The 26,406-nt window shown below is 48.2% G+C and overlaps 2 pseudogenes; both read left to right on the top strand.

Moving 5' to 3' along the window:
• Positions 1–15,407: 15,407 nt before the first annotated feature.
• LOC118997316 (HLA class II histocompatibility antigen, DO alpha chain-like) lies at positions 15,408–18,116 on the top strand (annotated as a pseudogene).
• Positions 18,117–22,195: 4,079 nt separating this feature from the next.
• Positions 22,196–25,201, top strand: LOC118997315 (collagen alpha-2(XI) chain-like; annotated as a pseudogene).
• The last annotated feature ends 1,205 nt before the right edge of the window (positions 25,202–26,406 follow it).

Raw genomic sequence — 26,406 nt, 5'->3', positions numbered from 1 at the left:
TAGAAACAATATTGTTTTTCAAAGTTAGTGCACTCCCTTAAGCTACCAAGGGCAAGAAGTTCTCATAACCATCTGGGAACATGACACCTGCGCCAGAGCCTTGTTGTGTCCTTCAAGGCTGGGAACTAAAAGGTTAGGAAAGTGTCAAGGTACCCGCCGGCTCCAGGGACCAGAAACCAAGTTCGTCCACCATTTTCACAGTGGAGAACTCTGTCCTTGGCCCCCTTAAGGCCTGGCGGACCCCCACAATGCTCAATGTCAATAATCTGTTTTCATTTATCTCTTCATTTATCTCTGTTTATCTCTTCATTTATCTCTGTTATCATTTATCTCTTGGCCATCTGCACGTCCTCTTTGGAGAACTGCCTATTCATATCCTTTACCCCTTTTAAAACTGGATTGTTAGTCTTCTTTTGCAAAAAATATATTGTATTGACTATGACATTACAGTTGTCCCATTCCCCCCCTTCATTCCCCTCCCCCCTGCACACCCACTTCCCCACCATTCCCTCCTTAGTTTATGTCCTTATGTCACAAGTTCTTTAGATTCTATATTTCCCATACTATTCTTGCCCTTCCCCCTGTCTATTTTCTACCTACTGTCTATACTACTTATTCTCTGTACCTTCTCCCCCAGTTCTCCTCCTCCCACTCCCTGTTGCTAATCCTCCATGTGATCTCCATTTCTATAATTCTGCTCCTGATCTAGCTGTTCTCTTAGTTTGCTTTTGTTTTAGGTGTGGTTGTTAGTATCTGTGAGTTTGCTGTCCTTTCACTGTTCATAGTTTTTATTTTCTTTTTCTTAGATAAGTCCCTTTAACATTTCATATAATAAGGGCTTGGTGATGATGAACTCCTTGAATTTGATCTTATCTGAGAAGCAATTTATCTGCCCTTCCATTCTGAATGAAAGCTTTGCTAGATAGAGCAATCTTGGCTTTAGGTCTTTGGATTTCATGACTTGGAATACCTCTTTCCAGCCCCTTCTTGCCTGTAAGGTCTCTTTTGAGAAATCAGCTGACAGTCTGATGGGAACTCCTTTGTAGGTGACTGTCCCCTTATGTCTTGCTGCTTCTAGAATTCTTGCCTTCATTTTAATCTTGGCTAATGTGATTATGATGGGCCTTGGTGTGTTTCTTCTTGGGTTCAACTTCTTTGGGACTCTCTGAGCTTCCTGGATTTCCTGGAAGTCTATTTCCTTTGCCAGATTGGGGAAGTTCTCCTTTATTATTTGTTCAAATACGTTTTCTACTTGTCGCTCTCCCTCTTCCCCTTCTGGTACCCCTATAATTCAGATGTTGGAATGTTTAAAGATGTCCTGGAGGTTCCTAAGCCTCTCCTCATTTTTTGAATTCTTATCTCTTCCTTCTTTTCTGCTTGGTCATTTTTTTCTTCCTTCTGGTCCACTCCATTGATCTGAGTCCCAGTTTCCTTCCCACCACTATTGGTTTCCTGTTCATTTTCCTTCATTTCACTTAGCTTAGCCTTCATTTGTTCATCTAATTTGTGACTAAAATCAACCAGTTCTGTGAGCATCCTGATCACCAGTATTTTGAACTGTGCATCAGATAAGTTGCCTATCTCTTGTTTGCTTAGGAGTATTGGCTCTGGGGCTTTGAGCTGTTCTTCTTGAGCCATAATGTTTTGGTCCGTTTGTGCCTGTTATGTATGAGGGGTGGAGTCTTAGGTGTTCACCAGGGTGGGGCAACCCAGTCCCTGAATTGTGTCGTTGTATGTGGGGGCAGGGTCAGAGAGGGGCAATGGCGTTTGTTCTGCTCTCTCTTGGGTTTTGGTCATTTCTGCTGCTTCCCGCAAGCAAACTGGGCCTCCCCTGGTGCCGGCTCCCAGGTGCGTGGGCCTGTGCACCCTCCAGGACCCTGTGAGTCTCTTCAACAAACTCTATGTGAGCCTGGGAGCCTCCCCTGGCACCCACATCCCTCAAAAGTTTTTCCAATTGGTGCTTTTGGGATATATTTCCTGTCACTGGGGCCCTGGGTTGCATGGTCTGTCTCATTGCTCGCTCCTTTGCCTGGTTTATCTGCATGTGAATGTGTAACTGTGGTCAGCCAGCCGCCTGCACCCTCACTGGGTCTACCCATTGCCACCCTGTACCTGGAATCTGCCAACTGCCACCTGCGCTCCTGGGTCGGGCTGGTCATGTTTTCCTACGGGACCCCACTCCGCCACCCACTGACTCTGCCCCTCTCACCATTCAAGCTGATGGGTTTGTTGTTGTTGGACTTCCATATAGTTTAATTTTCTGTCTGGTTTGATTGCATTTTTGTTACTAAAACTTTGTTGTCTTTAAACTTGGTTGTGCGAGGAGGCACAGTGTTTCCACCTACACCTCCATCTTGGCTGGAGGTTGGATTGTTAGTCTTCTGGGTGTTGAATGTACAAACTCATTATATATTTTGAAAATTAATCTCTTATCAGATGTCTCCTTAGCAAATATTTGCTCCCATACAGTGAGTTCCCTTTTCATTTTGTTGATGGTTTCTTGTGCTGTGAAAATTTTTAGTTTGATGAACTAAAAATAAACAATGGTCTATTTTTTCCCTTGCTTCACTTGCCCTAGGAATCATCAGTAAAAAATTGCTATGAGAGATATCTGAGATTTTACTGCCTATGTTTTTTTACCTTAGATTTTTATGGTTTGGTTACTTACATTTAAGTCTTTTATCCATTTTGAGTTCATTCTTGTGTATGGTGTAAATTGGTGGTCTACTTCATTATTTTTTTAGTATGGACCTGTCCAATTTTCCCAACATCACTTATGAAAGAACCTGTCTTCACTTCATTGTGTTCTCTTGTGCCTTTTGTCAAATATTGATTGACTGTATAGGCATTGGTTCATTTCTGGGTTTTTATTTCTGGGATTTTATTTATGTAAAAATATATTTTATTCATTATGCTACTAAAGTTGTCCCATTTTTCCACCCTTTATTCCCCTCCATCCAGCATACACCCTCCCACCTGCATTAGCTCCCGGCTGAGTTCATGTCCATGGGTTGTACATATAAGTTCTTTGGCTTCTACACTGCCTATAGTATTTTTAACCTCCCCCTGTCTATTTTGTACCTACCATTTATGCCACTTATTCCCTGTACCTTTTCCCCTGTTCCTACTTTCCCCTTTGATAACCCTTCATGTGATCTCCATTTCTGTGATTCTGTATCTATTCTAGTTGTTTGCTTAGTTTGCTTTTTTCCCCTTTGTTGTTTTCTTTAAATTTAGATTCAGTTGTTGATAGTTTTGAGTTTTTTGTCATTTTACTGTTCATATTTTTTCTCTTCTTCTTCTTAGATAAGTCCCTTGATCATTTCATATAATAAGGGTTTGGTAATGATGAACTCCTTTAACTTGACCTTATCTGGGAAGCACTTTCTTTGCCCTTCCATTCTAAATGATGGCTTTGCTGGATAGAGTAATCTTGGATGTAGGTCCTTTCATGACTTCAACTACTTCTTTCCAGGCCCTCTTCCCTGTAAGGTTTCTTTTGAAAAAATCAACTGATGGTCTATGGGCACTCCTTTGTAGATAACTGTATCGTTTTCTCTTGCAGCTTTTAAGAGTCTCTCCTTATCTTTAACCTTGGCTAATGTAATTATCATGTGCCTTGGTGTGTGCTTCCTTGGGTCCAAGTTTTTGGGGGGGACTTTCTGAGCTTCCTGGACTTCCTAGAAGTCTATTTCCTTGGCCAGATTGGGAAAGTTTTCCTCCAGTATTTGTTTAAATAAATTTTCAATTCTTGCTCTTCCTCTTCTCCTTCTTATGCCCCTATGATTTGGATGTTGGAACATTTAAAGTTGTCCCCGAGTTTCCTAAGCTTCTCCTCATTTCTTTGAATTCCTTTTTCTTCATTCTGTTCTGGTTGAATGTTCATTTCTTCTTTCAGGTCCAAACCATTGATTTGAGTCCCAGTCTCCTTCCCTTCACTGTTGACTCCCTGTACATTTTCCTTTATTTCACTTTTCATAGCCTTCACTTTTTCCTCTATTTTGTGACCCTATCAGCCATTTTTGTGAGCATCCTGATTACCAGTGTTTTGAACTGGGCGTGTGATAGGTTGTCTATCTCTTCATCATTTAGTTGTATTTTTCCCAGAGCTTTGATCTGTTATTTTATTTTGTAGGGGTCTTTTGGGGAGGGGGGTCTAAGTGTGCCTTTTACATAGCAAGTGGTGGAGTCTTAGATATTCATGGGGGCTGAGGGGCGGCAACTGAAGTCACTGCATTGTGGTGCTGTATGTGTGGAGGGGTCCAAGGGAGAAAAATGCCACTTGCTCAGCTCTCAGCCAGCTTTCAGTCACTTTCTCTGCTACTCACAAGCCAATTGGGCCCTTCTGGTGCTGATTCCTGGGCGGGTGGGTTTGTGTATGTTATAGAACCTGTGGCTCTCTCCAAAAAACTCTCGTGTGAGGCCAGGAGTTTCTTCCATCCCTGCAACCCCCACAGTTTTTTCAGTTGGAAGTTTCGAGGCTTTATTTACCCAGTTGGGACTGTGGATTGCATGACCTGTCTTGCTCCTCAGTTGTTCCTCCCAGTCTACCCTCATGTGAGTGTGGGACTGTTAGGAACCATCCTGCCTGATTTCAGAGGCTGTAACTCGGTCAACAGGTGAAAAGGCCCCATGGCTAGGGAACCTTGGGACCATAAGCCACTAGAGAGATCAAACTTATCCTCCTGACAGAGGTGCAGCCTCTGCCTCCTTTACTTCACACTGCATGGCCCCTGGAGGATGGCTGGATAGTCAATGATGGGTAAGATTCCTCAAGAAAGGAACAGCCTAAGACAGCCATAGTCATGAAGTGACCCTCAAGGAAGGACTTAGGGGATTGTGGAGAAGGGACCAGAAGCCCTTGCCCCTCAGCTTTATCATATCCTGAGTCCTCATACTATCTGTAAAAAGTCCTAATCTCTTGTCTGCCTTGCATCCCCCACCTGACTCAGGCCTGAAGCAATGCCAGAGCAGGGTGCAGGACTGTGCCTGAGCCAGCAGTTCCCGATGGGAATGGGGTGCGATCAGGCCTAAGAAAGGATGCACAAAGTCCTGTGAAACCTGCTTGGCTAAGAATGCCCTCCGTTCAAATATTAAGGGTCCCAGCACAAAATAAGTTTTTTTTCCCCAAGGTTTTACAGCCGATCGGCATCACCCTGTCTACCAGACCCTGACTCAAAAGGAGCCCTGTGACCTCAGAAATGTTATCTGTAAAACAAACCTCCTTTCTTTAATATGCATCCCTATGAAAGCTAAACTCAATAAAAGTCCATTGAGAAAGAGGCTAAAACACCTTTCTCCTCTGAGAGACTGGTCAGCCTTCCTCCCCAAGCAGATCATGTCTTGGTCGAATTGTTCTCATCCACAGCGGCCAGGGCAGCTCTGCTAGACAAAGCTCCCCAGTATAAGACTGCCTGCTATGCTTGTCACTGTGTTGCTACAAGTCCTTTCTGACCGGCTTCCCATCTCCACCCCTACTACCAATAATGGTCTCCATGAATGTATCTTCTTTAACTCCTTGGATGTTTGACTTCCATACAGTTCAATTTTCTGGCAGTTGTGGTAGGTGTTTGTTTTTAAATCTGTGGTTATCCTTCTTTTGGTTGTGTGAGGAGGCACAGTGCATCGACCTACACCACCATCTTGGCCAGAAGTCTGTTTTATCTTTTCTTTTCTTTTTGGTTCCATATACATTTTGGAAATATTTGTTCTAGATCTGTGAAATATGCTATTGGTATTTTAATTAAAGTTTATTGAATCTATACATTGCTTTTGAGAATGTAGACATTTAAAAACATTACATTGTATTCATTATGCTATTACAGTAGTCCTCATTTTCTCCTTTTTTCCCCCTCCACCCAGTACTCCCCCCCCACCACACACACACACACGCCCTCAGACAATCCCCACACAAGTGTTTATGTCCATGGGTCATGCTTTTAAGTTCTTTGGCTACTGCATTTTCTATACTGTACTTTACATCCCATGGCTATTCCGTAACTACCTATTTGTACTTCTTAATCCCCTCACCTCTTCAGCCTTTCCTCCACATGGCAACCATCACAACACTCTCCATATCCATGATTCTGTCTCTGTTCTTCTTACTCAGTTTGGTTTTTAAATTCAATTGCTGATAGATATGTATTTTTGCCATTTTATTGTTCATAGTATCGATCTTCTTATTTTTCTTTAAAAAGTCTCTTTATCATTTCACATAATAATGGTTTGGAGATGATGAACTCCTCCAGTTTTTTTCTTCTCTGGGAAGCTCTCTCACTGCCCTTTGACTGTAAATGACAACTTTGCTGGGTGGAGCAATCTTGGCTGTAGGTCCCTGCTTTTCATGACTTTGAATATTTCTCCCAGTTCCTTCTAGTCAGCAATTTTTTTGAGAAATTACCTGAAAGTCTTTTTTTAATATTAAAATCTTATTTATTTATTTTTAGAGATGGGAAGAGAGGGAGAAAAAGAGGGAGAGAAACATCAATGTGTAGTTGCCTCTCACACACCCTTTACTGGGGACTTGGCCAGAGCTGACAGTCTTATGGGAACTTCTGTGTAGGTAATTAATTGCTTTTGTTTTGCTGCTTTTAAGATTCTCTCTTTGTCTTTGACCTTTCGCAATTAATTTGATGTGACTTAGAGTGGGTCTCTATCCAGGCTTTTGTTTCCAACTCTGTGCTTCCTGTTCTTGCATGTCTATTTCTTTTGCCAAATTAGGGAAGTTTTCATTCATTATTTTTTCAAATAGATTCCCAAATTCTTGCTCTTTCTCTTCTTCTTCTGGCACACCTATGATGCAAATGTTGGACCTCTTGAAATTGTGCCAGACACTGCTTACAGCCCCCTCACTTGTTTGGAGTCTTTTTTATTCTTGTTTTTCTGCATGGTTGTTTTTTGCTTCCTTATGTTTCAAATCATTGATTTGATCCTCAGCTTCACTGACTCTATTGTTGTCTGCTTGTAAATTTTTCTTTATATCAGTTACTGTATTCTTCATTTGTGACTCGATCTTTTTTATGTTGTTGAGGTCCTCACTAAGTTCCTTGAGCATCCTTAGAAAGAGCGTTTTGAACTCTGCGTCTAATAGATTGCTTATCTCCATTTTGTTTAGCTCTTTTTCTAGAGTTTTGTTCTGTTCTTTCATTTGGGTCATGTTTGTTTGTCTCCTTCCCTTGGCATCCTCCCTGTGTTTGTTTCTATGTATTAGGTAGATCTGCCATGACTCCCTGTCTTTGTGGGGAGTGGCCTTATGCTGTAGGTGTCCTGTGGGATCCAGTAGTGCAGTCTTCTTGATCTCCTGAGTTGGGCTCTCTAGGCATGGCCCTTGTGTGTGTATGTGGGACCACCTGTTGTAATTGAGTCTTGTTGCTGTTGTGCTGTTCATGCGGATCAGCGCTCAGGCTGCGTGACAGTGAGGCTCAACCCCGACCACAGCGTGTGAGCTGCTGTGCAGGGACAGTCTCGATGTGCCTTTTTCTGGAAATTGTTGGTTATAAGACTCCTCTTCAGCTAGTCTATCTTTGTTGATGCCGGGTGATTCTTCCCAGTTTAGTTGTATTCCCAGTTTGGTCATGGGAGGGGGTGAGTGCAATATCTACGCCCTCCACTGCCTTGTTGAAAAGTCTGAAATGCACTTTTTTATTCTCACCAGAGGATATTTTTACCCAAGGACTCTTTCTTTCATTGCTTTTAGAGAGAGGGAAATGGGGATGAGGAGAAAGTGGGATAAAAACATCAATGTGAGAGAGGAACATCAGTCGGTTGCCTCCTGTATGCACACCTACTGGGGACCAAACCCCAGTCTAGGCACATGCCCTGACTGGGACTCTTACCCACAACCTTCCAATTCCCAGGATGATGCTCCAACTGTTCCGTCCCAAGGAACAGTCAACTGGGGTCCCGAGTCTACCTGAAACAGATGAATAGGGATGGGAACAAGAGGCGCGAAGAATGGCAGCAAGACANTTCCAGTTTGGTCATGGGAGGGGGTGAGTGCAATATCTACGCCCTCCACTGCCCTGTTGAAAAGTCTGAAATGCACTTTTTTATTCTCACCAGAGGATATTTTTCCCAAGGACTCTTTCTTTCATTGCTTTTAGAGAGAGGGAAATGGGGATGAGGAGAAAGTGGGATAAAAACATCGATGTGAGAGAGGAACATCAGTCGGTTGCCTCCTGTATGCACACCTACTGGGGGACCAAACCCCAGTCTAGGCACATGCCCTGACTGGGACTCTTACCCACAACCTTCCAATTCCCAGCATGATGCTCCAACAAACTGAGCCACCCAGCCAAGGCCCAAATGCATTTTTGAAGTTTAATATTTTCAACTTACAATGAGTTTATCAGGATGTCACCCAATTATAAGTCAGAGCATCTGTAATACAGTATAATATGTAGTGTAATACAAATAGCACATATTTTAACCTTTGAAGTCCAGTCACTTTATGTTTAAAGTATATCTCATCCAGCTGGCAGGACTGCAAGGGTTCCATAGACACATGGGCAGGTCTTTACTGTGTTGGACGACACGGTTCCAGAAGGAGGGGCCCTGTCCTCCTCGTCTCTGTTTCCCTGCAGGGCACAGTGCCCTGGACAGAGTAGGTGTTTCATAGATCTGTATTTAATGAATAATATCTTCTAACACCTTAACTTATCAGGCCAGAGAACAAGATAGATACAACTACCATTTTCTTCAAATCATTGTTTTGGACCATGTAGAGTAATTGAATCTGTCATAGTCAAAGAGTAGACAGTTTACTCAGATATTTTTGATGAGCCTGTATCTATTTCTGGTATTTGTTCCCAGTATGGGATGTCTCTCCTTAGAACCACTGGTATTCACTTTATTTAACTTTTTTCTTTTTGTTTATTTTATTGTTTTTATATATTATATTGCTTATGCTATTACAGTTGTCCCACCATTTCCCCCCATTATTCCCCTCCACCCAGCACACCCCCTCCCACCCACATTCCCCTCCTTTAGTTCATGTCCGTGGGTAACACACATAAGTTCTCTGGCTTCTACATTTCTTATACTATTCTTACCTTCTCCCTGTCCATTTTCTACCTACCGTTTATGCTACTTATTCTCTGTTCCTTTTCCCCTCTCACCCTCCCTCTCCTCTGCTGATCTCCATTTCTGTGATTCTGTTCGTGTTCTAGTTTTTTGCCTAGTTTGTTTTTGTTTTAGGTTTGGTTGTTAATAACTGTGAGTTTGTCGTCATTTTACTTTTCGTATTTTTTGTCTTCTCTTTCGTCCCTTGAACCCTTCATATAATAAGGGCTTGGTGATGATGAACTCCTTTAACTTGACCTTATCTGAGAAGCACTGTATCTGCCCTTCCATTCTAAATGAAAGCTTTGTTGGATAGAGCAATATTGGATGTAGATCTTCACCTTGCATGAATTCAAATACTTCTTTCCAGCCCCTTCTTCCCTGCAAGATTTCTTTTGAGAAGTCAGCTGATTGTCTTATGGGCACTCCTTTGTAGGTAACTGTCTCCTTTTCTCTTGCAGCTTTTAAGATTCTCTTTTTATCCTTCATCTTGGGTAACTTAATGACGATGTGCCTTGGTGTGTTCCTCCTTGGGTCCAACTTGTTTGGGACTCTGAGCTTCCTGGACTTCCTGGAAGCCTATTTCCTTTGCCAGATTGGGGAAGTTTTCCTTCATTAGTTGTTCAAATAAGTTTTCAATTCTTGCTCTTCCTCTGACACTCGTATGATTCAGATGTTGAACATTTAAAGATGTTGTGGGGCTTCCTAAGCTTCTCCTCATTTTTTTGAATTCTTGTTTCTTCAGTCTGTTCTGGTTGAATGTTTATTTCTTCTTTCAGGTCCAAACCATTGATTTGAATCCCAGTTTCCTTCCCTTCACTTTTGATTCCTTGTACATTTTCCTTCATTTTACTTAGCATAGCCTTCATTATTTCCCATCTAATTTACCACCATACTCAGCCATTTTTGTGAGGATTTTGATTACTACTGTTTTGAACTATGCATCTGATAGATTGGCTATCTCTTCTTTGCTCAGTTATAGTTTTTCAGGAACTTTGATCTGTTCTTTCATTTGGGCCACTTTTCTATATGTCTTTGTGCATCTGTTAGACCCTAAGGAGCAGAGCCTTAGTTGTTCATCTGAGGGGGGCAACCCATGCTGCTGCATTGTGGTACTGTATGTGGGGGAGAGTTCTAAGGGGGAAAATGTTGCTTGCTCAGTTCCCTGCCAGTTTTCAGTCACTTCCCCTGCTACCCACAAGCAAATTGGGTCCTTTTGGTGCTGATTCCTGAGTGGGCTTGTGTATGTTCTGTGATCCTGTGTTTCTCTCCAACAATCTTTCCTGTGATGCTGGGAGTTTCTCCTGCTGGCGCCTCAACTCCCACAGGAATTGTCAACCAGAGGCTTTGAGGCTTTATTTCTCCACTGGTACCCTGGGTTGCACGGTCTGTCTCACTCCCCAGTTGTTCTTCCCAGTTTACCTGCACACAAATGTGAGACTCCTTAGTCTGCCAGCTGCGATCTGACCTCAAGTCCTCTCTACCAGCTGCCGGTCTCCAACCCTCTTACCAGGCTGGATGAATGTTTCTTCTTTAAGCCCTCAGTTGTCAGACTTCCATACAGTTTTATTTTCTGTCAGTTCTGGTTGTTGTTTGTTTTTAAATTCATTTTTGTCCTTCTTTTGGTGGGCGAGGAGGCACAGTGTGTCTACCTATGCCTCCATCCTGGCTGGAAGTCTCCCACTTTATTTAACTTTTGTTTTTGTTTATTTGATAGGCATTTATTTAACAGTGTACTAGCATTTGAGAAGTGAGAAGTCTGTGTGACAAAGATTCACTAAATTATGACCCACTTTTCATCTTGGAGAAAATGTTGTTCCTACATAAATATTACAAAAACTAATCGAGACACTGCTTCCTGCCACGATGAATTAGCATGTGTTGCCATTTCCCACACATACAAATGAACCCTGGAAAACCACAGAGGGAAAGTAGGGAGGACACCTGGTGAGAATGAAAGGTGCTTTGAACAAGCAAGCCGGCTGCTCACTGTAGTGCGAGAGACCCGTCAGAAAAGTCTGCTCTTCATGGGGCAGAGGGGAGCAGCAGGGGAAATGGCGGGACAAGTGTAACTGAACAACAGTGAAAAAACATGTGTCTGCTCTTGCCTTTCCCCAGTATTGGCCTTGGACAGTCATTGCCTGCCCCATGGTGCAGGAGACAGCACCAGACCCTGATGGTCATACAGCTGTTGAGGTTTGGGGAGAAAATCAAGGCTGAAGTCCCTGCTGGAGTCCGGAGGACACAGGGACAACAGTCACAACTGACTGCCATGTCATTCACTCTCCCAGCACCTCACCAGCACTCCTTCCCATCCCTCTCTGTACACGCAGGGCACCGACACAGGTGCGCATGCACCAGACAAAACAACACCCCCTTGTCTTTAAAGAGTGTCACCACCCCAAAAGAAAAACCAACAAACAGGCCGTATCTGTCCTTAAAAAAGGAAGTATTAGAAAATATAGACTAGCCATGTAAAAAGGGCATGACAATCCATTAAAAACTGAAAGAAGCTATTATAATATAAAAATATAGAGAATACATGGAAATCTATAGAGAAGTTCTATGTGTAAAATATATAATGGTCCAAATAAAACACCATTAATGGCAATAAATAGTGTGAGAGATACACCTGAAAAACAATGAGTAAGTCAGAGGACTGCACTGAAGGACTCTCCAGGATAAAAGAAGGATAAAGAAATGGAATACAAAGTCTAACAGAGAAAGAGAAACACCATATGCTTTCACTTATAGGTCGAGTCTAAAAAACAAAAGAAACAAGCCAACAAGACAGAAAATACTCATAGACACAGAGAACAGAATGGTGGTTGCCAGATGGGAGGGAGGCTGGGGGAACGGGTGAAAAGGGTAAAGGGATGGAGAAGTAGGAATTGGCGGTTGCGGAAGAGTCACAGGATGTGAAGTCCAGCGTAGGAAACAGTCAGTAACGTTGTAATAACTGTGTGTGGGGGCGGGTGGGTATCAGGCTCATTGGAGTTGGTTGCTTCTTAAAGTATGTAAATGCCTAGTCACCGTGTGGTACACCTGAAACTGATATGATATTGTATGTCACCTGTAATTGAACAAAATGATAAAAAGAAATTGAATATAGAATAGAAAATTCAAAAGAGAGGAGGAGATAAGTGCTCTAACAAGCATAATATGAGTTTCAAAGACAGAAAAAAATGAAAATAGAGAGGATGAAAGAAATGAAGTTCCAGCATCAAACGGTAGAGAAGACCCACAACATTCTACAGCAAGAGAAGGAAAAACCCATTTTAGCTACAAGAAAACAAAATATCAAAGACAATGGGAAAATGTGAAAGATTCCCAAAGGAGAGATGGACATCAGATTTCCTAAATGTAACACTGGATGCAAAATGACATTCGGCGGACATCATTTAAGACATAGAGAAAAAACTTCCAACTTAGAACTTAATGCACAGCTAAACTTTCTTTAAAAGTAATGCTACAACAAACATTTTCTCAAGCAGGCAAAGCTTAGGAAGATTTGCCATACAAATAGCTACATTTAAAACATGTTTAAATCAGGTATTAGAAATGAGTCCAAATACACCAATAATCACGGTAAGTATAGTGGGGATGAGCAAAGACTATGTCTGTGGTCACGAAGCCATTCATTCCTTCTTCCTGAACACACGACTAAACTGCCTTTTCTCAACCCCCATCACACGTGAGCGGGCCACTGTTTGGTCTTTGCCGGTGGGTTGGGAGCAGAGACCGCACGGGGTCTCTGTCCAAAGCCATGAGAATGGGCATGCCTTCCCCAGGCTCTCCCTCCGGTCTGCACATCTGGAAGCAAAGTTCTTCTTGGTAGTGGAGATGCTACATGCAGCTCCCTGGGTTCATGAGTCACTTTCTGGAGAAGAGCTACTGAGAGGCTGCAACCTGCCTCAGACTGCACGTGGGTGAAAGGTCACCCTGTCTTTTGTCACCACTGAGGTTACCGTACTTGTTGGAGAAGCAACTTTGCTCACTTTCACTAATCCGAGGACTGAACCACCAATGAGAAGACGGGGATTGTCAGACTGAAACCAAAGCAAAATCCGTCTTTATGACAATTACAAGAACTACAGCTGAAGCATCGTGCATAGACCTGCACATGCCAAACAAACACTGACAAACAGAAAGCTGTGCTGCCGTGTTAACATCAGACAGAACAAGACTGTCAGTACAAACTGGGAAAAGCCCCGATTCATTGAAACTATAATTCCCAAAACTAAGCTCCTAATAACCTGAACAGATAGAGGGCAAAAATTGATTTAAAAAATAGAAACAAATAGAAAAATCATACAGTCATAGCTAGATGTTAAATATACCAGTGGTAGCCCTGGCTGGTGTGGCTCAGTGGCTTGAGTGCCATCCTGCAAACCAAAGGGTCACCAGCTCGATTCCCAGTCTAGGGCACACACCAAGTTGTGGGCCAGGTCCCCAGTAGGGGCACGCCAGAGGCAACCACAGACTATTTCTCTCCCTCTCTTCATCTCTCCCTTCCCCTCTCTAAAATTAAATAAATAAAAGTCTTTAAAAGAAGTAAATATACTAGTCTTACTTATTTATAAGTCTTTACTTATTTTTAAGACTTTCCACCCCCCAAAAAAGAAAGATATGAGAATGAAAAAAGTGAACACACCTGAACCAAGAAACATGATAAAACTCATCACCTGACAGAGCACATGGGAAGCATTACCAACACTGACCACATTCCAACCACAGAGCAAGTCTCAGTCAAGTCCCAACATGCCTCATACTGACAAGATTCTGGATTATAGTGCCATTAGGCTAGAAGTTAATAACAAAATCCTCATACATTTAAAAATCCCCAATGTATTTTGAAATTAAAAGCACTCAGTCCCCATTTGGTACTAAACAAAGCAACAACATCCTTATCACAAGCTCTCCCTCATCACGGATCTGGTGTCTGATCCACCTATGGTTCCAGCTCCACCGCCACCCCCACCCCCACCCCCAACAGGAGAAAGGTGGGGAGGGACCCAAGCAGGGGGAGACCATTGGTTCACGGGCAAATAGCTACTGAGCGCCCACGATGTGCTGGGCTGGGGGAAGCACACAGAAAGAACTAAGGTGACAGTTCCCATAAACTGTGCCACCCAGGTCTGTTGCCAGTTGTGAGTTGGTTGATTTGCAGTCAGAAGCCTTGATCTGCCCCACTCAGTGGAGGGTCCCTTTATCCATCAAGGGAAGTACATCAAAGGGGTTTTGGTTTTGGTTTTGGTTTTTTGCCAGAAGTCAGCCCAAGAATCACCTGGGGAGCATACTAAGTACACAGATGCCCTGTCCCTGCCCTTGGAAAGGCTACTTTAACTCAGGGCAGGATGGAGCCCAGGAGTCCGTGTTCTCAGCAAGCTCCCCAGGTGATTCTCTCCTGCAGCCAGGTTTGGACCCACAGACTCTGATGCTTCCTTAGATCCCTTGCACGTTGAAAATCATTATTTCATGGTCTCTGACAAATGGTCTGCAGACATTCGGTTTGATTTTCCTTTACCTGGAAGGACAGTGAACTTGATATAGATACTTTTTATATTGAACGAAATTCTGCCAATGCCTCCCATGGGCCGAGCCCAGCCAGAAGCCAAGGCGAGTGTGGGATTCAGGTCGGCCCCAGGCAACATGCAGAAGGGTGCCCAGGAACCCGTGGGGACAAATGGAGGTCACACAGCACCCTCTGCCTCTGAACACTCCACTGACGCTCCTCACAGCCTTCCTGAGACTGAGCATCTCCAACAGTTAGCACATTGTTTGTCTCACACAGTGAAGTAAAAGTACTTTCTAAAGTGATTAACAGGTTTAAAGTATTTTTACTCTACCGAATAACCACGGATTCCAGTTTCAAATTTCTAAGTAAAATTTACATTTTAACCCCAAACTCATGTGCAGAAACTCCCAGGGAGAGCATGACTGTCTGCACCGAGGACCAGCTCTGAGGGAGGGTCTGTCCGAGCTCAGCTGTTCGCTGCTCTGACAGCCTGTTCTCCCCGTGTCCCTCTTGGAGGATGTGGTAACAATTGACAGAAGTCCCTCCTTGGCCCCCAAACAGAAATTTCCTTTTGACGCTCTCATGGACCAAGCCTCCCTGGTGCACAAGGACCCAGTGAATTCTTTGGTCTCCTCATCCAGGCTCTTCTTCCTTTTTTTGCCCAGCAACAGTCACATGAACACAGAGGATGTCTCTGATTGGCTAAATACAGCAGGGTGCTCCCCCATTCTAGAGTCTGGTTTCCTCTTCTTTACCTCTGCCTTGTTCCTCTACCCCCACACCCACAGAGACTTGTTTAGTTAAAGCACCAGAGGGCAGTGGTCCTCAGTGAGACCACTGGGACTCCACACCTTGATGACCCTCCTGGGCCCCCACGAAGCTGGGGTCATCAATGGTGAGAGCTGATGGCCACTGGGTGAGGACATTTGGGGTGTCTTCTCATGTGAGAGACAGTAAAGAGCATGAATTGTTCCTCTCCCTCTGTAGTTCAAGGGCAACTCCCCTTCCCAGGAGAGCCCCACTCCCTCTCACCTCTCATGTCCCTTCTGAACCTAAAGGACAAGTGCAGCTCAGTCCAGCCAGCCAGGGTCTGGCTCAGACTTTTTCAGGTTCAGGTGCCTCCCCTCTTCCTCCCAAACCTCCATCCTTCTGCCTCCTAGCACTCTGATTTCTCCACCCCTTCCTGACTTCAAGTCCGGTTCTACTGCAGCTCTCGTCCCTGGTCACTTGTTTATCTGTCTTCATTCTGCTCCAGAAGTGAGCCCCGTGTATGTGGGGTCCACAGCTGGTTGGTCTATGTTTCTTTGGCATCGTGCTGGGCACACAGCCATCCCTCAGTGACTCCTGAACAGACAACTTCCCAGAATGCTATAGGGATCTTAGCAGATACAGGGAAGAGGCTGATGGTTGCCAGAGAGGAGGAGAGTCGGGGGCTGGGCAGAAAAAGTGAAGGGATTAAGAAGTAAGCTCAGTAGTTACAAAACAGTCTTAGGGGTGTAACGTACAGCACAGGGAATATAGTCAACAATTCGTTATAACTCTACAGTGCCAGGTGGGCACTTGAAATACCAGAGGGGACACTTTGAAAAGTGTAGTATTGTCTAAATGCTATGCTGTACACTTGGAAGTAGTACAAAAATAATATTGAATTTTAAGATATAAAATATAATTAAGCAGAAGTTGCAACATAAACAGAAAAAATAAGAGAAAAAAGGAACCTGACCAATTACAACTTAACCGATAATTTTCAGAAAACTGATTTCAGTTATGGGAAGAGACAGGTCCAATCATGACGCTCTGAGATGGAGAGGCAGACAGGAACCTTGAATTTCTGACCTCTTTCCCAGTGCTCTCAGCCATCCCTTGGGCTGCCTTGTCCTCGCCTCTGGTTCCTGTGTCACAAATCTTACCCCTGCCACCACCGCCTTTTCCCCTCACACCCATCCACGCGGCATCTCTGTGCCCGAAGCCCACCGGTGCTCCTGCCCTCCCTCACCTCCTCACCGCACGCCCACGCACCCTCATCTCACACATGGGACCTGATAGCGCAGTTGGAGCAGCGGGTCAGGGCCAGGATCTCACCTCGGGGACCTGAGCACGTTGCTAGGCCGCCTCTGCTCTTCCCAGCCTGGTGGGCCGGGCCACACCCGAGTCTGTGCGGCCAGAGTGTCGGGCACGTGCCCGTTCCCCTCTGTCCTCTCCCTTCCACCCCAGCAGCCCTTCCAGTCTCCAAGGACCAGCTCAGGTCAGAACAGGGCTTGTCCCCTGAGAACCCAGGTGGGGCTCAGGCTCAGAGACTGAACATAGCACGTGTCATGGATGAGACGCACACATTTCTTCTCTCTCCCTGACCTGAACTCAGCTGACCACATGCACACCTATGGGCCATCCTTCCACCAGTCCTACGGGGCCTTGGGACAGCTCACCCTTGAGTTCAAGGGGAGCAGCTGGTCTCTGTGGAGCTGAAGAGGAGGGGCTGAGTCACCCCTGCCTGAGTTTGGGGACTTCACCCACTTTGACCAGCAGGAGGGGCTGGCCAGCATTGTGACAATGACAGCTCATCTGGACGTCTTGCTGGAATGCTCCATCCACACCAGAGCCACCAGCGGTACCTGGCCCTTCCTCTGACTCCCCCTCCTCCTGCAGCCAAGGGAAGCCCAGAGCCACTCCTCCCACCTCACAGGCCCCCATCTGCACTGGCACTAGGCTCCCAGAGTCTGCATCTGTGGTGCTGAGCCCCTTCCTTTCCCAGGAGGCCCTAGATCTCTCCCAGCCCCTCAGCAGCCCCTCCTTCTGGAGGAAGGAGCCCTCCCACCAGGACTCCCGGAGCCCTCACTGCCCCCTCAGTCTCTCCTCCCTCTGGCCCCATCCACTCCAGTCCCAGGGGCTGCCTGCCCACAGATGGCTGCATAGGAGGAAATGTCCCTCGGTCGCAGTCCTTATAAGGCCCAGCTGCAGGGATGATCCTTTGGGATTCAGGGACTCTTTTCTCCTCGTGCCTCCAAGGGTGATTGTGCTCCCAGAGTCTCGTGTGCAACTGGGCCAGCCCAATGTCCTCATCTGCATCCTGGACAATATCTTCCCCCTGTGATCAACGCCACTGGGCGGTGCAGTGGTCAAACACTCACCGACAGGGTGGCCCAAAGCAGCTTCTATTCCCAGCCCGAGCACTTGCTCCCCAACTTCTAATACCTGACCTTCGTGCCCTCGGCAGACACTGTCTGCAGCTGTCGGGGGCACTGGGGCCAGGATGGCCACCCCTCCTTCACTGGGGTGTGGAGCCTTCCAGCCCACTCCTCTCAGTTCCGCTCTCCTTTACCCCAGAATCCCTCCCTGCACCCCGACTTTCCTTTCTCTCCCAGAGCCCCAGGTGCCCAGCCCAGTGCCAGACACCACAGAGACCCTGGTCTGAGCCCTGGGTCTGGCCATCAGCCTGGTGGGTGTCCTCACGGGGACCGTCCTCATTGTCACAGGCACGTGCTTGCCCAGTGCCCCCAGCTGCAGTGCCCAGGGTCTGGGGAGGAATGAAAGAGACTGAATGGAATGAGGGTGGGGAGTCAGAAACATTGTGGGGAGGAACAGGGTCAGGGAAGGGTGACAGGGACAAGGAGAGAACAGGGAACAGAACAGCAGAGGAGAGGCGGGGGCAGGGGAGGTTTCGGGGTGGTGGCAGTCAGAGGTGGGATCCCAGAACTGTGAGCCTGACCAGCCTTGGCCATGTGGGCTTTTCTCCTGTAGGAAATGACCCCTCTGAGATAAATGGATTGTGGGAGACTCCTGCGATTCCTCGATGTTTCTGGTAGCCCTTGTGAGCTCTGTGCCACGGTCTTAGTACGTCCCCCTGTGCTGACCTGGAAGGGGATCGACCTCTGTCCCTTAGGTCTCCTCCTTTCTGTCCCCAGTTCTCACGGCAGGACTTGTGGGGCTCCAACTAGCAACCCTGCTCTCCTCAAACACACACACACACACACATCAGCACACACACACAGACACATGCACACACAGTCACACAGGCATACACACATGCACATAAAAAGAACACACACACACACACACACACACACACACACACACTTGGTTGCTCTACCCAGAGCTCTGACTAGCAGCAAGAAATCCGTTAGTGATGTTCGCACTGGATCCTCTCACCAGTCCATGGGCAGTTAGTTCCCCCAGGTGTGAGGGTTGCTGGGACTTGGAACAGGGGATTCTGGGTGACGGTCACCGAGCATGACCACCTGGTCATTTGATTGGCAGTTAACATCAGGCTGGCCCGGATTCATTTGGCGCATCGATTCAGGGCCCATTGTGTGTTACTGTGAATGGGCTGCTCCCAGGGACTTGATGGAGTTTGCCTTCAGACTTGAGGTTTTCCCTGAACAGGATGCAGAGTGGTCTGTTCGTTGCAACTACCTGCAACCAGCACCAGTTCTGTTGGGCACAGCGCGAGGGAGGTTCATGGGAGTAATGAAGAGTCCATCAGAGTCTAGCCGTGATGTACCAGCGTCATATTTTTCCACATTCCCTAGAGTCATGTGCGTGGCATCGAGTCTGCTGAGGCCTGGATAAGATGACCGCTTCCTCAGCCTGGGTTCAGCCGTGTGAGTTAAGAGGGTGCGGAGTAGATCTGCAGGTGTCTAGGAGGAGGGAAGGTCTAGCCCTGGCCACTGTGGCTGAGTGGGTTGGGACATCCTACTGTAACAAAAAGGTTGTGGGTTCAATTCCTGGTCAGGGCTCATTTCTAGATTGTGGGTTTGCATGAATGTTTGTCTCTCTCCCTTCTCCCTCTCTCAAAAAAACAGAAGATTGAATGACAAAGTGTCCTCTGGTGTGGATTAAAAAACAGAGAGAGGAGGTATTTTTAAGAGTTCAACTTGAATGCTTTCTAAATGTGTGGCTTAAAGATACTGGTTACTGTGAAGAAAATAAAAAGTACACAGAGAGAAAAGCAACCATACAAACTAGTTTATGTCAAGGACCAAAGGAGTCGGGTAGAGAGGTGGTTTTCAAATCACAATGACATGAAAGAATCACCTGGGAGCCTGTTAAAAAGTGCAGGCTTCACCCAGATCTATGAACCAGCCCTCGGGGAGGGAGGGGGAGGGATGGGGAGTCTGTGGGTTGGACACGTTCTGGATGGTGCTGCCTTTGCTTCTTTACCCCTGGAAAGCCCCAGGGAAGTGACCCCGCCTTCAGGGGAGCCATCCCCTCCCCTCAGGGAGCACCAGCTGTGACCTGGCTCCCTCTTGTGGTTGTTCCCCTGCTGTACAGGTTCCAATCTGAGCCAGCCCCAGTCTCCCCGGGGTGGGGGCTCCCTGGCACTTCTGCCCCTGGAACTTTCTGCTGCCTCCTCCCTAGAGCCTCAGCCCCACTCCTGGGACGAGGCTGGATTCCCAGTTGCCCCTCACCCCTTCCTTCAGGCCTGCAGTCTGTGACTCGGCCCCAAGTTCAAGTTCTGACTATAACACCTGGGACATGGTGGGTACTCAACAAATGTTGTAACAGCGAACTGACTAAAGAGTCAAATGCGTCCATTCAGCTCTCAAATTTCTAATGACATGTCCAGAAGGAGAAAAACAAGTAGCACAAGGTCTGCCTTTGTCACTTGTGTCACTATTACCTGTCATTTACCGAGCACCTCCCAGGTGCCAAGCACTAGTCTAACCACCTCGCTTCCGTCAGGTTTTCTGTCTGCACGTTCACCATGAAGCACACGGTTTCCTGATTTGTTTCTGAGGAATGATAATTAAAAACAAATCGACATAAGTGACATTTTTCTTCTAAATGTATTTTGATATGTGTAAGGAAATGCCAGACATACGTGAGTAGTCATGACTGAACAGCCATTTAAGACGGACACGCCGAGTCTGCAGCTGCAAAGGTGAGAACGCGCTCAGGGAGAGCGGGGGAGTTGAGAAGCCAGGGCACCTCCACACGGCGGGGTAACGTGCCGCTGACAGAAAGAATGAGGGGGGTCTCTCCTGTTTGCTTTGTTTTGCTGTCTTCTAGCCTCACCCAAGGACAGTTTTCATTGTTTTAGGATGGAGGGGAAGGGAGAGGGAGGGAGAGAAACACCAACGTGAGAGAGAAATATCGATTGGTTGCTTACTGTAAGTGCCCCCGCCAGGGATCAAACCGCAGCCTAGGCAGGTGCCCTCAGCAGGAATCGAACCTGCAGCCTGTGGGTGTACAGGTCAGTGCTCCACCCAACCGAGCCACACCTGCCAGGGGGAGGGATGTCACTTTGAAACGATGTGGAGGGATGTCTCTGATGTAGTGGAAAATGCAAGATGCAAAGAAAAGTGTTGGATACGTGCTACCTTTGGGGCAGGAAAGAGGGAAACAGACATTTGCGAAAAGCCACACTATCACTCAACCAGAAATTTATGAAAATGAGGGGAAAGGAGGATAAATTAGATGAAATGGGTTTGAAGCAATAGTGAGCATTGAATTTTTAGAAATTTTATTTATTGATTTGAGAGAGAAAATTGGAGAGAAAGAGAAACCTCAGTTTGTTGTTCCACTTACTGATTTATTCATTGGCTGATTCTTGTCTGTGCCCAGACTGGGGATCGAACCGGCAACTCTGGTGCATCAGCACGATATTCTGACCAGCTGAGCAATACTGACTTTTGAAATGTATATATGCTGTACAATTTTTATAAAAACCAAACAAAAAATTGTAAAATTTAAAACAGAAGCAAGTAAAACACAGAGAGAAAATGTTAGTCAAAGCAATTAGTTAAAAAATTAAAGTCATTAGAAAACAATGCTGTATATTTTTACTGGAATATGTTTTAAGTTCAAAAAAATTCCCCAAAATATCAAACATCACTCAGTAGTTTTAGTAGTCATTGTTAATGGTAATACCATGTATTATTTGAAACTATGCTATGCATATTAGATGACAGAGCAAATCAGTAATTACTGATATAATTAGGAGCCAAGATCTTCAATGTATGAAAAGGTAGAATAAAGAAGCTGAATTATAACAAACATCAATCCTAACTAATAACTTACTTTATATCTATACAGTCCAGCCCCAGCAAACAGACAGCCCAGAACCAATGAGGCCTCGGCAGCAATGAGCATCCCCAGCCCTGACTGCAGCTTCCAAACCCCACTGTCCGTGACGGAGACGGAGCTTCCTGGAGACGGACTGACTTCAGGTCTGGGTTAGGGGGAGACAAGGCAAGCGTGTTGTAGAAAACGAGGAAGTTTCGAAGACTGACAGAGTCCTGTCAGAAGAAAACAGCAGCCAGTATGAAGGGGTTCTCATTTGGGACCATTCGAGCACTGGAAAAATGACCACAATCAACTGAAATTACTGAATGTATAAAAATCCTAATAGTGAGCCAATAAAGATAAAACACACAGGCAACCACAAAACTTAACTGTCTCCACTGGACCTGACACATGAATTGCTCACACAGAGAACCGGCACTTACACAAAACAAGCTCGTCTATCCTGACTTTTCAGAAGGAACCGTGCCGTTCCCTTGGGGAGAAAAGCTCTCCACTTCCCACGCTGCCTCCTGTCCTCCTTACTGCCTGGCTCACTGGCCGCTGCAGATGCCCCTGAAGACGGAAGGAGCCAGACCAGAGCTGTGATCCTGCCTGCCATCGCCCGCTGCCCTGCTGAGTCCCTGTGGAACCAGGGCCATCAGGGCTGGTGCTCAGGTGGGCCAGAGGGGTGGGGACTGCAGGGGGTTTGTAGCCCCAGGTGCTGAGTTCCATCCCCAGTCTCTTCTCTCTTATTTCCCCTCTTGTGCGAGGTCATCGTTTCCTTTCTTGTTCTCGCAACAATAACACCTACTGTTTCCTGAACCCTCCCAAGTGCCAGATCTCATTTCACTTTCACAACAACCTTTTCAGGAAGGTGTGTGTCATTCTCAGTGTAGCAATGAAAAGATGGAGACTCAAAGAGACTAGTGAATGTCTCACGAGCCCTGTGGCCTAGCACCAATGACTGAAGGGTCACAGCTCTGCGTCCTTTGGTGAGGCCCAGCCAGACCCAAGAAAGAGAAGGGTGTCCAGGGCCCTCCTGGACACCCAGTGAGTGGGGAGTCATGGCCTGGTTCTTTGACTGTCCCTCTCTGTCCTGGTGGTTCTCTGCCCACCCTCACCCTCTCCATTGACCCCTGTGTCTGGGGTCCCGGGGAGAGGTGATCCAGCCCCTACCCATGCAGACACACAGGAAGACTCTGCACTCAGTGGACAGGAGCCGCCTGATGCAGGAAGGTGAGGTCACACCAACTGGGCTACCCTCCCCCGCAGTCCTGGGAGCTGGAGGTCTTTGGCTCACTCAGCTCCCTGTGAGACGTAGAGCAGATGAGACGGCCCACAGGGACCCAGGACAGCCCTGCTCACACCTGCCAGGACCTGAAGCTCTGCCACCCAGAGCTGCCCGATGGTCAGTGCCGGCCTCAGGGGATGCAAAGCTGTTCACAGCATCTCGGGCGTGGGCCAGCAGGATGGCTGCTGCGTGAATCTCGGGGAAGGTGTCGGGGGGGCAGTGAGGGTTGAGGGGACTGGCACAGCGGCTACACACCAACCAGGTCAGAAGTATTTCAGCACCAGAGGCTGATATGGTTACACCAGCGTGCACCAGCCCCATGTCCACATACACGTGTGTGCACACAGACATATGTGCAAACCCACAGCCACACATCCAACCAGGAGCCCGGGGGTGCTGCTGGGGTCCGGGTGTCATGGGTGGGGCAGGGGTACAGGTGATGAGGGAGACTGAAGTGGGGGCCTGTGTTAGGGGCCCTGTGTCCCAGGGCTGGGAGGTGGCGGCACTGTGGAGAGAGCTGAGGGAGTGGGAATGTGGGGCAAAGCGCATCTTGGGTCCAAGAGCTCAGGGCCCTGCCCCTCCCCTCTCCCTCACCCCACAGGAGAGTACTGGGTTGACCCCAACCAGGGCTGTGCTCGGGACGCCTTCAGGGTGTTCTGCAACTTCACAGTGGGAGGGGAGACCTGGGTGCTGCCTCGGGATGACGTCACTCAGGTGAGAGCTGGCAGGGGTCTGCCCCCTCCCTGTCGGGGCAAAGTGGGTTGTGGGTTTGTGTGACAAGCCCCCTGGCCCTTCCCCTTTCCTGTGCCTTCTTTCCTTCTCACCAGCCCTCCAACGTTCACTTCGTCTCCTTCCCTTGGCAACCCAAGACTTAGGTTCGCCCGCTCTTTACCCCCAGTCTCCTGGCTCCCACTGGGCCCTCTTTTCTCCCCAGCCCTTTCCTCCCACCTGCTCCCTGCTCACGCCCCTGCCCCGGTCTTCTGGCTGCCCTGCCGGCCCTGACCCAGCCCCCTCTCCTGCCAGTTCTCCTACGTGGACTCAGAGGGTTCCCCAGTAGGCATGGTCCAGCTCACCTTCCTGAGGCTGCTCAGTGTCTCCGCCCACCAGGACGTGTCCTACCCGTGCTCTGGGGCGGCCCCGGAAGGCCAGCTGAAGCTCAGGGGAGCCAATGAGGATGAGCTGAGCCCAGACACCAGCCCATATGTCAAGGAATTCAGACAGGGCTGTCAGGTGGGAAGCAGGAAGAGCCCAGGAGGGGCGGGTCCCAGGGTCGGGCTGCAGGAAGACCCCAGGGGCAGGGCCACCTGGGAGAGCAGGAGTCCAGCTATGGTCAGATAGGGCTGAGGGAGCTCAGATGGGGGAGAGGGGGTGGGGAGGATGGAAGCGGGGTTCACCTGTGTGCAGACAGCAGTCACCCGAACACACACGTTTACACAGGAGCCCAGCAGAGGCATATAGATGGGGAGAGGGGCAACACCCCCAGGGAGGTGCACACCTCTCCAACCTGCACATACATCCCCACACATGTGTAGGATCATGCCAGTTAGTATCATGCAGTGCCCCGCCTCCCCCATGCATGTACACACACCCCTGAGGAGACACACAGACTCACACCCCACCACAGGCAGGCAATCTCAAAGACAAACCCACAGCTACACACACTGGGTCATGAGTGTGCGCACACACACTGCACACACCACACACACGGGCACAGACAGCCTCCTGGCTCTCCTGACCTGACTCTCTGGAGGAAAATCAGCCAGGCTGAACAGGTGACACTGTCGGGGGGAGCTGCTCAGGGCACGCAGAGGAGAGGCCCACGGGGCCTGAGAGCTGGGCACCCGAGGTGCAGCCCCTCCCCCATGCTCACTCCCCGCCCTCCTGTGTCCTGCAGACACAGCAAGGCCAGAGGGTGCTGGAGGTGCAGACACCTGTGCTGGAGCAGCTGCCGGAGCTGGACGCCTCCTTCTCAGACCTGGGGGCCGCCCCAAGGCGGGGTGGGGTGCTGCTGGGGCCTGTCTGCTTCATGGGCTAGGGCCTTCTCTGTCTGACCCTGCCCCTCGAAACCAGGCCGCCCAGGAGTCCCACAGCATCAGCTCCGTGCCACCTCCCGAGAGGGCTCCTCACCACCTGGGGACCTTGGTCCAGGGCCTGAGAGCCCCTGCTATGGGGCAGACTAGGGGAGGGTGAAGCGGGGTGCCGGGACACCCCAGGGGAGGGGAGGCATCTGGGGTCATGGGCCTCCCACCTGGAGCCCATGACCTGCTAGACAGCTGACACACTCATTTAAAACTGGCCTCCCAGTCTCCCCAAACCCGGGAAGAGAAAGAACACCAAGTACTTTGTACATAAAAGTAATTATAATAATTATGTAAAGTGGAAAACTAAGTAACTACAAAGATAAAGAGAGAGATGCCAACAAAAATCAGTGCACTTTGGAGACAGGGCTCTCCAGGATGGGCCCTGGTAGCCTCCTCTGGCCTCCTCAGTGACTGGTGGGAGGGGCAGAACCCCAACTCCCTCCCTCCCACCCCACCTGTGGTGCCCTCTGTGAACACTGGAACTTGCAGTCCCCTTGGGCTCAGGGCTCTGACTCCTCATCCCCACAGACCAGCCATCTGGCTCGTCCACACACAGCCTGCTCTCCTGCACTCGGTCTGAGCCTCGCAGGAACGGCCTGCTACCTGGTGACACAGGGGACAGTGAGGGCCGTGTTCAGGGCCTGTATTCAGTGAGTGAGACACTGAGACACTGAGATCTGTAATAGCGGGGAACTCACCATGGCCCTGAGCCCCCTGAGTACCCCATTGCCATCCTGTCCCCCAGTCTGCCCTGGGCACCCCCTCCCTTCCCCTGACGTGGCAGTTGAAGGGAAAATGCCTATGGATGGAGGGGACTCCCAGGGCCTGGTCTAGCCCTATGACGGGCGTCCAATCTGACTGATGGTTAAAAAATGTGATTGTTACTTCCTTCCCCACCAAACCTCTATCCCCCCGCCCCCACCCCATTCTTCCCAATGAGCTGCAAGTAGAAGTGGATGACTCAATCCCTGTTCCCTACAGGGCCTGGCCAGCCGAGGTGTCAGAAAGCCTGGCTCACATGCAGAATCTCAGATGGATCCCCCAGTTCTGCGTGGCACAGCTGCTGGGCTGGTTCTGGGGAAGGGTGTGCCTTAAACATCACCCCCACCCCATTTTCCGGGCTAAAAGCCTGGAGGGAGCCTCAGGTGGCTCAGCCTGAACTCTTGGCCTGTGGGGAGACTGAGGCTCCCGTCCACAGCAACGTTTCCCTGGCCTGAAGCTCTGCTTTCTCATCCCTCCCCTCAGGCCGGCCCTGTCCTGTCACAATGAGGCAGGGCTGTGGCGGCCCAGGTGTGCCCCTGTGGGTGTCAGAGTCTAAGTCCTTTCAGGCTTTGTGTTAGGTCCAGATGCAGGATGCCCTCCTGTCTCCTCCCACTCTGTGCTGTGTCCCCCCTCCCCCCACCGTGCTCCCACCTCAGCGGCCCCTCCCAGGGCTTACATTTCATGCAAGTCAT

Source organism: Sturnira hondurensis, unplaced genomic scaffold, assembly GCF_014824575.4.
Source record: "Sturnira hondurensis isolate 20B ecotype Veracruz unplaced genomic scaffold, ASM1482457v3 Scaffold0013060, whole genome shotgun sequence".
Taxonomy (NCBI): domain Eukaryota; kingdom Metazoa; phylum Chordata; class Mammalia; order Chiroptera; family Phyllostomidae; genus Sturnira; species Sturnira hondurensis.
This window is presented reverse-complemented; position numbering and strand designations above follow the sequence as displayed.